Here is a 16,189-nt window from a genome sequence, read left to right on the forward strand (position 1 = left end):
CTTTTTGAACTGTTCCGTCTGTGATCTCCTCAGCCCCCTTCCACCAAAACGTGCGTTACTCCACAGACATCAACAAAGGAGTGCAGCGTGAATACAACTCATATTATTATAATTAGCAGATTATATGGATGCCGATATTAAGATGTGTCTTCTATCAATTCATATATTCCATCTACTTGTATAGGTAATGCATGTATTTGGGTGGAGAGGCAGAGTGATCTTAAACTGTAAGACGGTTCAATGGAGTCTGGTACGCGCTGCATGCCCGAGAGGACGCGCGCATGCACCTCTCTGAACTGAAGACGTCGTGTTACACCAGGCTGAGGCTGCAGACATCTGGTTGTGAAAGTACAGCGGGACGAAAATAGGAAACACTTACCCGGCCTCTGACGCAGTTTTTGGGGGCACGCGCTGTGGGTCAATGCGTCCCCTATATCCCGGATCTTAATTCCCGAGTGCGACGTCTTATTATATTACGGTTTACACTGAAGGCACAGGGGACAGGAAATGCATACACATGACATTTACTGTGTCCGCTCAGAAATGGTATTATGGTGCACGCACGCACGCACACACACACACGCACACACACATTGCCAGATATGGCTGGCTTTCCTCCGCTGAAATGTCTCATTATGCATGCCAACAAAATGGGCAAATGTAGGTCAAACTAAAGCCGAATAAGCATAACGGAGATGACTCGACTGTAGTCAAAAATGCTGTTTTAAAGCTTTTAGTCACTGTAAAAGGTAAAAGGAGCGTGTTTATATTTAATCTAACAACCAGTGCACCTTCACTGACAGAAGAGGTTCGTTGAGGGTCTGAACTGAAGATATGGGCTTCAAATGAGGGGAAGCCTTGAATGTAATGTTATTATAGGGTCGGTTTATTACAATAAAACATAACATATTAAAAGTCTGCTGAACACACCTGCACACGTCACAATATGTGGAAGAAAATATATATTTTATACTTTATACATCTAAGCAAGATGACACAAACTCTCTCCTCTCTATTTTAAATAATTAGTTTAGAGACATGGCTGTAAATAACCTGAAACAAATCACATCTATTGAGAGTGTCAGTCTCTTTCCACCTGCGCTACATTTTATTTTGAAATGTGATGGATTGCGTTACAGCAGATAACAGGAAGAGGGCGCTGTTTCACCCGAAACCCAAAGAGAAAAACCTTGAGAACCAAAAAAGAGCAAATTCAAGCTGTGGAATCTTCCTGGAATTGCAAAAAAAGAGCCTATTTATTTATAATTGTGTGATAAAAATCTTTTGATTAAAGCCACACCAGGAATCCGTACTATTGGTTTAGGGTGTGTGTGTGGTACTTTATACTCTATTTCCTATAAGAGGGAAATATACTTTTCTTATCTTATGTTTAGGTTAAGGTTTGGGTAAGTCTCCAGGAAATGAATGGAAGTCAATAGTCGTGCTTCCATTCAATTGTCAAACTTTTCTTTTTTGTTTGCAAAAAATAAATGTGAATAAGGTGTTTCCATCATCGTGTTTGTTGTGAATAAACTAAAGCGTAGTTTGGTCAGAAGTTGGCTCTCGAGACATCGCATGGCTGTAATCTACCTGTTATCAGAGTAGAAGAAGAAGTTGATATCTTTAGACATTTGTTTTCAATTAGGCGACTTTTAATTGCTCTTTCGTGTCGGCCATGTTTCATGTCGTCCAGCGTCAAAGACAAAGACAAACATTCACACGTCATGGAAAACATCTGATCAGTCATGTGTGTTTCCACACACGTTTTATAAAGAAATACTTCCAAATACGCATAAATATATGTGAATGGAAACACGACTCTCTCTGTGTGTGTGTGTGTGTGTGTGTGTGTGTTTACACCACAGCTAGGGGACAGTGTGAGGAGATTCCCATCCACCAGTGATCCCAAGAAACTGTGAGGGAAGAAGTTGATCTCTGCTTCCCTCCATCATAACCTGTAATGTCCCTCATGGTTTAACAAATACTCCCACTCACCCTCTCTTCCTCTGTCTCTGCATGTACACACACACACACACACACACACACACACACACACACACACACACACACACACACACACACAGCAGAAGAAGAAAAATCAGACAGCTGTTCAACTTTCACTTTTAACCTTTACGTCACCGGTGGAGGAAGCACTTGTGACCACTGGACGACCCGCAGTGACACCCGGGAGATGGATGACGGAGGGGAAGATGGAGATGACGATACGAATAAATAAAGAACACAAAGTTCTGTGATACAGGTGTTCTGATTGTGTTGATACGTTAAAGCCCGGCGGACACACCAGCAACAACAAATCAGTTTTTCTTTAAGTGTTTATGTGTCCTGCATCCGTTTGTGTGTGTGTGGTTATTCTCTACAGCGTGAGAAAGCTCTCTCCTCCTGAGGGAGAACCGACCCACAACAGGAAGTGGGGTCCAATCCCCTTTTGCAGAACACACAAGTGTTTGTACTTGCACCCTTGTGAGGACCCTTATTGTCACAGCGCCTCCTCTCTGGACGCGAAGCGTAACCATCCAAACATCGAGCCTCTGCTCAACATGAGCCTCAATGTAAGTCGGAGCTTAACCCTAAAATAAAGTCGAAACCCTCGATCATCCCTTTGAAGATGTGAGGAGCGGACAAAGTGTTCTGGTTTCCCCAAACACGTCCTCACTTTTCTCACGCTACAAAAAATGAAAATGAAGAACTTTGATGTTAATCACCGTGTAGCCCCGCCCCTAAAGCATCCCCGGCTTTATGGTCTGTGTGACTCTAAATGGACCATAATGTACTAAATGAACATCATGCTGTATTGAAGAAGACTTGAAACTAGAGATTGAGACCATAAACTCATGTTTACAATGTTTACTGAGGTAATAAATCAAGAGAGAAGTAGAGTCATTTTCTCATAGACTTCTATACAACCAGAGGAGTCGCCCCCTGGTGGACACTAGAGAGAATGCAGCTTTAACACATGAAGCACACACACACACACACACACACACACACACACACACACACAGATTAGCTATTAGTCTGTGCTGCCATCTTTTGGGGAGTTGCTGACACTGATTTCAAACTGTTGCTGTTTACTGCAGCAGCAAAAGCAATAAATCAAACGTTTATAAACATCTCCATCTTTCATATCGTCCACCAGAGACACGACAGCTGAAGCTTGTCAGACAGCAGTCGAGATAACTGGCGGCGGGAAACGATTGATTCACATTTATAAACTTCTTTGTATTGGATGGTTCTGCTCGGTGGAGCCTGTTATTCGGCAGCAGCGAGCCGTTAAAAGACCGTAATGAACTGACGACAATCTGATTCCTGCAGATCAGAGGAAATTAGTTCCATTTTTAATCATTATCGCAAAGAGATGTGACAGAAGCATGACGGGAGAGGAGGGAGAAAAACTAAAGCTGCAGGAGTTACAGCACACAAAGATAAATAAATATCACTGGAGGACAAGTTCCCACCTTTTTATGACATGCATTCATACATTTACTGTGAGATGTAGAAATATGTGTCCCAAAAAATCCTATGTTCAATATGCCAAAAATACACAGACAGTTTGAATGCCAGTCTGTGTCCAGATGTTGTTCAATGCTTTGTGTTTTTAAAGTGAGGTTTTGAATGCAGGACCTTTTCTTGTATTTTTTACAGTGTACTTTTACTGAAGTAAAGCATCTGAATACATGATATTCTTTTGCATAATGTTGATAACAATGAAATCTTTTTCTGTCTGTTTATGAGAAGCTCACACAGAAAGACAAAAACACTTTGAGCACCAGAGGGCGGCGTTGCCTAAATCTAGTAAAGTGAAACTGCAGCAGAGAAGATCAGTATTTTGGCATCTTTCAGCCACACTTCCCGTCGTCGTTTGCTCGATTTATTTAAAATATCAAATACACTCTGATTTCTTCTCAGGACAAAACTACCACTGCAGGAAACCTGTCTTGAGCTGGAGATCAGATTCATTATTATCATTTATTTATAGACTAACCACAGGGTTAAAGGGACAGATCACATCCAAATTTGATTTAATTTAATTCTATGAGCACATAAATGGAACCAAGATTAGTTTAAAGGTCACTTAATTAAGTTGAACTCTCTTGTGACTTAAAGCAGGGAATCAATGGAGCAATGTTGATTTGAACGTTTTGTAGATTATATGTTTCTTCTCCAGACAGAGTTGCATCTCAGACTATTCAACTGGTCACCAACCTTTTTAGACTCATGGGGACCAGTCGTCACAACTTACATGTGTCAAATAATGCTTCTAAATGTAGTACAATCATTTTGAAGGTAAAACGTTCTGGTAATTCACAAGAAAGGTTTGAGAAAAGTCTGATAAATAACTTGGTGCTTTTCTGTCCTTTTAATTCCGTTTAATTGTCTTTCGGGTCCTTGTAGGGATCCTGACCCTTCTGTTGGGAACCATTGTCCATTGTCCTATTCTTGGATGCTCAGGTTGCACATATACACACATTTCCACAAATTAAATAATAAGTACTGCTGCATTATTTTAGCACACACTGAGAACACAATATTGGTTAACCGACTCTAACAATATAGATCGCTGTCTTCTTATACTTCCATTTCTATGCTGTTCTTGTGAGACCAGAGAGGTGGTTCTGCAGTTATTTTTTAATATTGCGGTTTTCTTTTGAAAAACAACAACAGTTCTGTTTTTCTGTTTCTTTCTCTGCTTGAAGAGAACACCTTCCTTTTGATTTATGGCTTCAATGTGTTTGTCCTGAGCTCACCGGACAGGTCGCAGATGAAAGCAGCATCCACGTATATGCTGTAATATCACACGAGCAGTTATTTATATATTGTTTTTTGTGGGAAACATTGCTGAGCGTGCTTCTCGTTTTTCAGCAGCCTCGGGACGGGAAAATCAAGGACGGAGGGCCGATTAGAGATTAGAGGTTTGTACTCGTATCCAAAGAGAATTCACAGTTAGAGGAGAACTGCAAAAGGTCAAAATAACACCTTGGGAAACAATTCTTAGTCCTTGAGCGGTGGCTCTCCCGGCCTGGCTCTGCATAGTTATTGTAGATTTGGATCCAGAGGTTGGAACCTGGTCCAGACTCTTAATCATCCTCCACCTTCATTATGCAATAAACTATTCTGAACCCATATTGTTATTGGTCTTTGTTAATGAACTGATTCTGTCAGTTCCTTTGCTATTGTTAATGTTATTTTAATAAACCATTTATGGGATGTTGCCGGCAAGCCCTACATGAATAAAGGTTCAACGGGTTCAATATCTGCACGTCTGCAGATTGTTCTCTTTGGGATAAGTATGGAAGTTCAATAACACAGAAACATGGACGTTTGGTCATGACACGTTATGGTCGTCTGTGTGTGTAGAAGGAAAGGTAACAAAAATAGGCTCGATAGCGTTTGTTCAGGAGGTCAACGAGCATCTGGAACGACGCTTTCAGAGAAAGTGAACAGCTGTTTCAGGTGAAACGAAACACACCTTGAGAGGCAGAGCTGCGAGTCGAATCAATGTCACGGCGGTTTGAGGATTAATTGGTTGTTAATGTGAAGAGATAATAAAGCGTCAGGGTAGCAGGGGAGTGCTTGATCTTCTGATGGAAGAACTATTATCATCTTCATTTTAAGAGGGAGGGAGAGTCATTATCGCCTCTGTTGGCCAAATAAACTGCTTCATAACCTTTAATTATCTTAACTCACCATAAATAAACAGGTGGATGTTTGGAGATAATGGGGGAAACGTGTTAAATGAGGTGGGAGGATTAAAAACTGCCAGAGTCACCTTATATTTTATGTTTTATTTGCTATTTTTTTTATAAAAGGAAAGGTCAGACAGATAAGTAGATAGAAATAAAATACATTTTCAGCTGAGGTAGAAACTCACACAGGCGTCTCTAAAGAAGTCACGTAGAGGAGAAAATATCTATAAATAAAAACAACTATACGAAACAAAAAACCCATAATATGCATATCTTTAACATGCATACTCACATCTTCATGTTACAAGTTAGGCTGCGATAGATTATGGCAAAAACAAGAGGATTCAATACAGGCACATATGTGAAGAATGTAAAAATCAAAAATAGCCAAGACATTCAATTTCAAAAAGAGTGGAGAGGTCTCCAGTTCTGACGAGTGAAGCCAATGCAGAAGTCTTAAAGCTGCATTCTCTCTAGTGTCCACCAGGGGGCGACTCCTCTGGTTGTATAGAAGTCTATGAGAAAATGACTCTACTTCTCTCTTGATTTATTACCTCAGTAAACATTGTAAACATGAGTTTATGGTCTCAATCTCTAGTTTCAAGTCGTCTTCAATACAGCATGATGTTCATTTAGTACATTATGGTCCATTTATCCCAATAATCATATTTTAAGATAAGTGGGGAAAGTGCTTGCACACACAATATTACGTAAGATATGGGTATACTCGGCTGTAGTAAAGTGTTAGAAGACAAAAATAATGTAATAAAGCACTAATTATTCTAATAATAACCTTCCTCCAAACAAAACTAACGTGATGTTTCCAAGTGAGTTTCTCCTTTTTGTTCAACGTCAAAATACAATTTCACTAGTTCCCGAATTATGATTCATCTTTGCAAATATGATAAAACATTTTCACATTTAATGCCAATCAATTCGTCTGAAACCATTTTCAATACACGAAAAAGTCCAATCTTTTCTTCTTTAATGAGTGCTGTCAAATTTTTATTGGCGATAAATAGATCAGTGTCATCTGCAAACAGTATTTAAACTATAGTGTTGAACACTGCTGCAAGATCGTTTATGTTTATAGGAAACAATAAGGGTCCACTGAATGCCATTTACTTACATTAAAAACATGCACATTTACAATAATACTATCAGCAGCTTCAAACCACCCTCGTCAGCTTCAGCCTTCAAACGGCGATCGTGTCGGCTGCCGAAATGTTTTATTTAATAAAATCCCCGGATCAAAAGAAGCAGGGTCGCCTTTTTCACCGTAAATTATTCAGTTCATCCCGTGTCAGGTGGTGGAGCTGAGAGACAATGAAACACACCTGTTGTCCATCTTGTTAAATATGAACAAGTCGCCCTCTGTTTACGAGACAACACGAGGACCTTGGGCCAGACTTATGGGGGACGCAGCGCGTCCTCCAGCAGAATACTAAACCAGGAGTTTAGGATGCTGTGAAACTTGGACCCACAAGGAGGCGGATTAGCATGGAAACTACACCGGCAACATGCACTAAAACGCAAACGCTTCACAGTCACACACACACACACACACACACACATATATAGTCTTGCTATAATCAGAGTTCAGTGTGTTTTTCTCGGCGATGTAATTCATCAAAGTGACAGCTGCCAATGAGTCTCAGTCAGCCAGACAGCCACAGCTAATCAATCATCAATCTACCTGCTCTTTGTTTCACGGCCCTCTGCAGTCACCAACGACCATGTTATCAACACACACACACACACACACACACACACAGTGTCAGAGTGTAGAGCAAGGCACTAACTGGGCCTGGGTTAGGGGTTTGTTTCCCTGATTAGTGAGTAATCAGTTCGTTGGAGGTTTGACAGATTTCTGTTATTTTAATGTATAATATTCAGTAACTTTAAAGGACTAGTACGAACATTTGCTTTCATTCCAAGAGAGAGAAGAGAAAATTGATCCATGTCGCCATAACTCATGTCAACACTGATAGAATCAATATTGTTTTCTATTAACAATGGATCAAATAAGAGAGTTGGGGATTGTTTTTTTATTACATGTTATTTTCTTTATTGTGTTATTGTTTTCTCTTTTCTGTATTTGGATGATTCTCCTGACGTATAGTCATGAATGATCCGGGGCTTTGCTGTATTAGTTTGTGTCTTGTATTAGTTTGTGTCTTGTATTAGTTTGTCCATATTTTCTAGTGTCTTTTGTGTTTTGTACCGTCTCTTGTGTATTTGTTGTTGAATTTTGTTTCTTTTAAAGGCATTTCAAATTCACTTAGGCTGTAAAAAGCTGTGGTGTTTACGCTACATTCTTGCCCTTTTACAAATATAAAAATGTTAAATATATCTTTTTCAAAACATCAGACTTTTATTTAATATCTGAAGACTAACAGGCAGAAAATTAGAAATGTTTCCTCCACGAGAATGTATTTAATCTGTGTAAAAAAGTCCACTGAAACCTAAAATACAGCTGTTGCCTCTGCTGATACAACTCATACTAATACTGCTAATACACACCAGTGCACTCCCATCGATACCAGACTGCATTTACCTTTCATTGTAAATTAAGAATAAATTGTGTGGTCCGAAGCTCGGGAGCAGATTAATCTTCCCCAGCACGTTGGACGTGCTGTTAACAAGTCGCGTATCGATGTAACTGAGATATTCTATTTGTTCCCTAATGGACTTGAGGAGGCGCTCAATTTATTTCTTCCATAATTCCAGAGAAGATGAACCCAGTTCTGTATGATTCCCCCTCCGATCAATACCCACTCTCCAATCCTGTATCCTGTTCACGGACGGGAACGTAAATCTGTGTGTCAGCGAGTTTGGTTTGTTTGAGGCTCTAACTTCATCTCTTCACACTCTCAGGTCTTTATTTAAACTCTACAACAGGAGGTTTTTAAACAGATACCTAATTAAACTAAATGCTTTTGCATCAGTAAACAGAACTTGCAGGTTTTTCTTCCAGCTCGTATGACGGATCATTGCCTCCCCCGTTCTTTCTATGAGACGCCGTCTCTTCAAAGGCTTCATTATAGAGACACGAGAGAAGGTTTTTCATTTACACAGAATGAGATGGAGTGGGTGTAGTGCAGAAAAACAGCTTCATTAAGCCAAGCAGGAGTGAATGGGTTTTTTTAAGTAACATCCTAAATGCACCGTGGTTCATTATATTGTCCCGCTTTCAATGCACTTCCCACTGCCTGATGTCACACCTGGCTTTTTTCATTTCCCCTTTGTGTTTGTGACACGACTCAGGGTTAGGTTGATGCACTGTGTGTTTTTCTGATGATGTATGGCGGCAATATTCATCTTTAAGAAGTGTCTTTCACTCCTCATATCGAGCTACGTATCCTCGGGCAACGGTTCGTATGATATCTGACGAAAACATACTTTTTTGTGCGTTTTCGTACGAAAGCCTGCAACACTTCACACTCGTCACATGCATACGGTCTTTTACAAAATAAACTTCTGTCCTCACAGGTTTCGGCAACGGAACTATTTAGTTAGGTTTAGCTAAGATCGTAAAATATTTAGTTAGGTTTAGCAAAGATCGTAAAATACTTAGTTAGGTTTAGCAAAGATCGTAAAATACTTAGTTAGGTTTAGTTAAAGATCGTGAAATAGTTAGGTTTAGTTAAAGATCGTGAAATACTTAGTTATGTTTAGTTAAAGATTGTGAAATACTTAGTTAAAGATCGTGAAATACTTAGTTAAGTTTAGTTAAAGATCGTGAAATACTTAGTTAGGTTTAGTTAAAGATCGTGAAATACTTAGTTAAGTTTAGGAAAAGATCGTGAAATACTTAGTTAGGTTTCGGAAAAGATCGTGAAATACTTAGTTAAGTTTAGTTAAAGATTGTGAAATACTTAGTTAGGTTTTAAGGTTGTAAGATATATGGTTGAAGACGCCATATCTCACGTTTTCAGTCTGAACTGAGAGTCTTTATTTCGTAGATGTGGCTCTCCCTTTCTATCACTGTATCTTTATGTTTTCTCTGAGAGACGACTGCACAAGTATGAAATAGTGATTTAGTCGAGGGGTCAATGCAGCAGCCTGGGAATTACAGCGAGCGCTGGCTGCCAGGTGAAGCATTTATGACCCTCAATCAAATCAGTATTTTTCGCTCATGTCATCGTCTCACGAGAGAAACAGAAAATATATGTCAATAACGACGCCTGCGTTGAGTCGGAGGAGAGTATTCGATTACGTTTGTAAAAGATCTGTGAGAACTAGAAGAGGAGGATGAAGAAGATATTTTCATGTTTTGGTGTTTCACTGTGAAAGCTGAGCTTTTAGAGAGTTATCTAGTAAACACTTTGTGGACATTATAGTATTTTGAGATCATTTTCTTGGCACTTATACAATATATATATATATATGTATATATATATATATATATATATATATAATAAGATTTTTCACTTTTGATTTCATTTAACATTCTATCTCTGTAAATGTCTCTCTGTAACGCAAACAACAGCTCATTTAGATTAGGAGGATTTTCATTGGCTGGGAAACATAGATAATGTTTATGCACATCTGAAATGGAGAATAGTTTCAGATTGACAGCTTTGACAGAGCAGAATATTATGTGTTAATGTGAAATGTGTGTGTGTGTGTGTCTATACAGTCTTGCTCTTCACTGTCCTTCAACAGTTCAACAATCTCATTTACATACTCATAAATCATTCACGTCTGACATCTCTCTCACTTCCATTCACACACACACACACACACACACACACACACACACACACACCTGTGGGCATTGTAATAATGAGCTGTTTGAATACCTCTCTCAGCTCAAACAAAAATGACCCACATTCACATGGATGGATGAATTGACGATGGATGAATGGATTTTACTGGATGAATTGATGGATAAACATGTATTTTTAGTCCAATTCTGATATTTTAAACCTCTCAAAACTGCATTTTTCTCCTTAAAATCTTTGTTTTACCAGCTGACATCCAAACACACACTTCCTACCATGATGCTCTGCTAGTGAGCCACTGCAACCCACAAGCTAACGGTCAAGTGCGACTAAAAAGCTTCAGTGTGCTGAATGGATAAAGGTTCCTTTTCATGACATACGAGTTCAACTTTTCATTTGTAAGAGGAAGAACTGTTTGCATTGTGGGACAATGTGATCTTCACTGTATAGTCTGTATATGCTTTTTACAATCTCATCCTTTCACTGAATGAATTATTCAAGTCAAGATACAGCAGCGCCGCACAGAATGGAATAATCTGAATGTTCTTTGCACCATTTTAAACATTTCAACAAAATTCAGCTTGACATAAAGTGTGTGGCGTCGTTGGAAACTTCGGGCTCCCTGCTTGAATTTTAAATAAAGGTTTGAGGCTGTATACAGTTCATTTGTTTTAATGCAGCAGCTGAAGGGTCCATGTGGCCGAGGTCAGAAATACCTTATTTTTCCCTGCAATACATCTTCCAAACATGGCGGAAATAAACAGATACTGTGGATATTTTAGGACACATGGATTTTGTTCACTCTTCTTTGGGACTGACACAGAGGTGTGGTTCTGTTTATAATATCCAAAAAGACAACTACTGGTGGGCAGCAGGAGAAGTCGATGAGTCCAACAAACAGGACTTTCAACCAGAAGACCAGTGTTCAACAAGGCGTTGTGGTCGTAGAGGTTTTGTTGCCTGAACCTAACTGTTCATGGTTTTGTTGCCTAAACCTAACTGTTGGTTGTTTTGTTGCCTGAACCTAACTGTTGGTTGTTTTGTTGCCTGAACCTAACTGTTGGTTGTTTTGTTGCCTGAACCTAACTGTTCATGGTTTTGTTGCCTAAACCTAACTGTTGGTTGTTTTGTTGCCTAAACCTAACTGTTGGTTGTTTTGTTGCCTGAACCTAACTGTTGGTTGTTTTGTTGCCTAAACCTAACTGTTGGTTGTTTTGTTGCCTGAACCTAACTGTTGGTTGTTTTGTTGCCTAAACCTAACTGTTGGTTGTTTTGTTGCCTGAACCTAACTGTTGGTTGTTTTGTTGCCTGAACCTAACTGTTCATGGTTTTGTTGCCTAAACCTAACTGTTGGTTGTTTTGTTGCCTAAACCTAACTGTTGGTTGTTTTGTTGCCTAAACCTAACTGTTGGTTGTTTTGTTGCCTGAACCTAACTGTTGGTTGTTTTGTTGCCTAAACCTAACTGTTGGTTGTTTTGTTGCCTGAACCTAACTGTTGGTTGTTTTGTTGCCTGAACCTAACTGTTGGTTGTTTTGTTGCCTAAACCCAACTGTTGGTTGTTTTGTTGCCTGAACCTAACTGTTGGTTGTTTTGTTGCCTGAACCTAACTGTTGGTTGTTTTGTTGCCTAAACCTAACTGTTCATGGTTTTGTTGCCTAAACCTAACTGTTCATGGTTTTGTTGCCTAAACCTAACTGTTCATGGTTTTGTTGCCTAAACCTAACTGTTCATGGTTTTGTTGCCTGAACCTAACTGTTCATGGTTTTGTTGCCTAAACCTAACTGTTCATGGTTTTGTTGCCTAAACCTAATGTTGGTTGTTTTGTTGCCTGAACCTAACTGTTCATGGTTTTGTTGCCTAAACCTAACTGTTGGTTGTTTTGTTGCCTGAACCTAACTGTTGGTGGTTTTGTTGCCTAAACCTAACTGTTCATAGTTTTGTTGCCTGAACCTAACTGTTGGTTGTTTTGTTGCCTGAACCTAACTGTTGGTGGTTTTGTTGCCTAAACCTAACTGTTGGTTGTTTTGTTGCCTAAACCCAACTGTTGGTTGTTTTGTTGCCTAAACCTGACTGTTTTTTGTGCAGATGTGATTTTGGAACAAATTAGTTGCGTGTTGTTGTCCACACAAAGATAATAGAAGTGAGAAATGGACATAAAAGCATTTAGCAGGAATGTTTTATACACGGATGACTGACCGGACGTCCTGGTATGTGTGAAGGTTTCCAGACCTACACACGGTCAAAGGTCACGGGTCAAGATCAGGCTTTGAGTGAAAGCAGAGGGGCTCAACGCTGCATGTGTGATGAGAGAGACAAAAAGACTTCTGAGGAAACATCAGAAGAAGAAAGTACACTTCAAACAAACTAGAAAGAGAAATGTGACGTTTTCACTTTTCACTTTCCACGATGAACAGATAGACAGTCTGTCAGTGAGTGATTAAAAAACTTACTGGAATGAGTTTTTCAGTACAACACGAGTGACACACGCTGTGATCTTTTTTTGGGGAATCTTTGATCCACTTAATTAGGAATCAATTTAAAAAGACTTTAAAAAAATTATATATTTGTTGTGTTTTAGAAAATGTCCTGACAGCGTTTCCTCTCTGAGTGAGACTTGTTGTCAGAGCTTTGGTCCAACGAGCTGATACCTTGAGACGTGTATGAAGTGTTTTGGGAGGTCTGAGTGAGCTTTGGAGGTGAGATTAGATGCATGTTGGTGATGCAGACATGTATGAAGAGTTTTAAGGTGGCTTGTTAGCAAATGAAAGAAACCTGTGAGTTGTGAGTCTGTGAGGAGAACTACAGGTTAACTTTAGAGAGTAGCTGTTGGCCTGAAGCCCACTGGTTCCTCCACGAGAAGACATACATCTTTAAAAGCAAAAAACTTCACTCCCTGCTCATTGACCCTTGACCTTTCTACACCCAAAACACAGACTTCACTCGCTGCTGCACGAGTCTCTGCTGCTGACTCTGCACTCACTTTAAGTCATTCTACTGTACCATGCAGGAGCCTTATGAAACAAAAGGTTAGGCCCCCCGAATGACCCGGTGTCAAGGATTACTTCTCAGACGAATTCTCCAACAACAAAGCCTCCATTGTGCTCCGGGCCCTCGAACTCGCAGCAGGGGCGACTGCACGCTCAACTGGGCCTGACAGCGCGACCCGCTCTCCCTCAGACCTTTTCTGTACTCAGATCGCTTCGAATTCAAAATGTCTAGAGGAATAAAATGAGAAAGAAAATGCATAGATTAAAAGAAATCCAATAAATCCAATTGATATCCCCCCGGGGGGGTCTAAACAGATTATTATGGATGCAAATTAAACTGTCCGTAATCTATTTAAAAGTAGGTTTAAGTCTAAAGGATGGATTAAGCTGCAGCACGAACATCTGTCGGGAAAAAACAGCAAAAAGTTTGTTTTGTTTTGTATTTTTTAAGCTAGTTTTAAGTGTTTTTATGCTAATTACTTAATTAAAATGCGAATTCTATATTATTTTATTTTAGGCAGTTGTCTTTCTTTAATGGCCTTCAGTTTAAACCCATGGGACTGAGTTTAATGTGCCTCCATCAAGGAAGAAAGAATATAGAGTGAGTCTTCCTGTTGCAGTTTTCAAAATAAAATCCCTTTTGGGAGAGCCTGATTGTGACAAACACAGATGTCTAAATACAGTTTCTGTTAAAGAACTCTTTAATTTTGTTGATGTTAAAGTATCATTCTATACAAACAGGAAGTGGTATGATATTTAAAAAAATGTAGACAATCACAGTATTATCTTGATATATAAGATATTTACTAAATCATTCACAGTAAAGAGATAAAAAGACACATTTTCAAAAGGAGTGAATTATTATGATTGAACGAAAACTTAAACTTCATATCATTCATGCAAATTTGACAGAATTTATTTCATAATTATTTATTTATAACTATATATCATTTCTCAGCAGGTGCTTCATGTCTCTCACTCCCTAACTGTCCGTACTGGATCTGTCCCCGTTGTTTTAAAATGCTAAATAAGTTATTAGCATGACGTCATCCAGCTAGCCAAACCTGTCTGGTCTTCAGCTAGTGGAGAAGCTTCATGTACTGCTTCCCTTTCCTGCTAGTCTGATCTGATATCAGCTCTTTGGCCTGAAGGTTCTCCTCAAAGTTCTCCTCTCAAACGGGTCTTGGGGTACATCAGACGTCCTTTATCAGACGTCCTGCTAAAGATGTCCTTCATAAGATGTAATTTCCAACTTCCGGTTCAAGCGATCCTCGCTTCCGGTTGAAACCGGAAGTTGTTTCTGCGCCGCCATATTGACGGCCGTCCCAAAGTTCTAATTAATGTAGCTCGGAGGAGCGAGGATCGAGGAGGGAGGAGGGACCTCTGAGGAGCCATGAGCGAGGAACCACGAGAACAGACTTCCGGGAAGCGTTTTAACGGCCGACACGCCCCCTCATTGTTCATCAGTCATGTGATTGGACGCTGCAGCCGATCGGACTGATGAGATTTTGTTCAACATGTAAACAGTGAAGACGGATCACAGATTAAACTCAAGCTTTATATTTGATTCGTTTTCTGATTCAACATCTGGTTTAAATAAATGTTCATTGTAGACTGAACAACAAAAGGACCACAAACAACTTTCTTCATTTATTAGAAAGATTTGTGTTTTCATGATCTGATGTTTCCCTCAATAACTTTTATTATGAATACAATTAAAGACAGAGAGAGCTGAGAGACTAAACCCTTTATATATATATATTCAGTCACGTGAGGGTGTTCATTCCTGATTGTCGGCATGCAGGAATCGTACAAGTAAAACTTCATAATATATACAAATACTTCAAGTGCAAGTGGTCAAGGTGCAGTGTGAACAGAGGAGTTTTCACTTTATGGCTCAAGATATGTAGAGTATGCTGAGCTCAGAAAAAGAAAGCTGTGTGTCTATTTCTATCTTCTTTTAAACTGTTTGCTGATTGTGATTGAGGAAGTCACATCTTTTATTTTGAAAGGAATCCAACCACACTTCTAGTGTCAGGGTGGATAACTCTTTCTAACTTGACTGATTGTGTAAACCTACATGCATTGGGAGAAGGAGGAGGAGGAGGAGGAGGAGGAAGAAGAAAAAGCCTCATCCCGATACTATTCCGGTTGTGTTGCACCGGAGGCTCCAGGCTACAGATCCGGCTGCATGTGTGGCGCACTGGAAGCAGAAAACACACACTCCTGCTTCTTTTTTTAAATAACTGGATGTGTGTGTGTGTCATGAATGACACCTGAGCCAGGCAGGTAGTTAACCGGGTTTCTTGGGCGCGTGGAAGCACGAAGGAAGCAGCTCGTCTACTAGTTTTGTTTTTGGGGGAATATTGTTGGACTAAAAACTTCAGACTGCAGAAGCTGCGCAGCTCGAACACAACGTGTGTTGTTGTCTGCTGCAGACCCGTTTTCCTCACACCGGGATGTACATTTGGGAACTTTTTTGACGCACAGAGGTTTTTTTTATTTTCTAACTTTTGGCACATTTTGGGGGAATACAGACAGAAAAACACAGCGGAACATCCAGAGGTAAGCAGCATGTTTAATATATGTTAAGCTCAGTTTTACAAAAACCCTTCCCGACACTCGCACCAGGAATTTTAAAGATATGTTCGGCTCTCGTGATTTCCTATCAACGCGTTGCCCTTTCTCCCACATTCAGAGAACGTCACACCGAACTCTACTCATAAAACTTCAAATTGAATAATGAAGTGCTTGCTGGCCAATGGAAAA

The sequence above is a fragment of the Anarhichas minor genome, unplaced genomic scaffold (genome assembly GCF_050575085.1).
Source record: "Anarhichas minor isolate MPS153535 unplaced genomic scaffold, ASM5057508v1 ptg000045l, whole genome shotgun sequence".
NCBI lineage: Eukaryota > Metazoa > Chordata > Actinopteri > Perciformes > Anarhichadidae > Anarhichas > Anarhichas minor.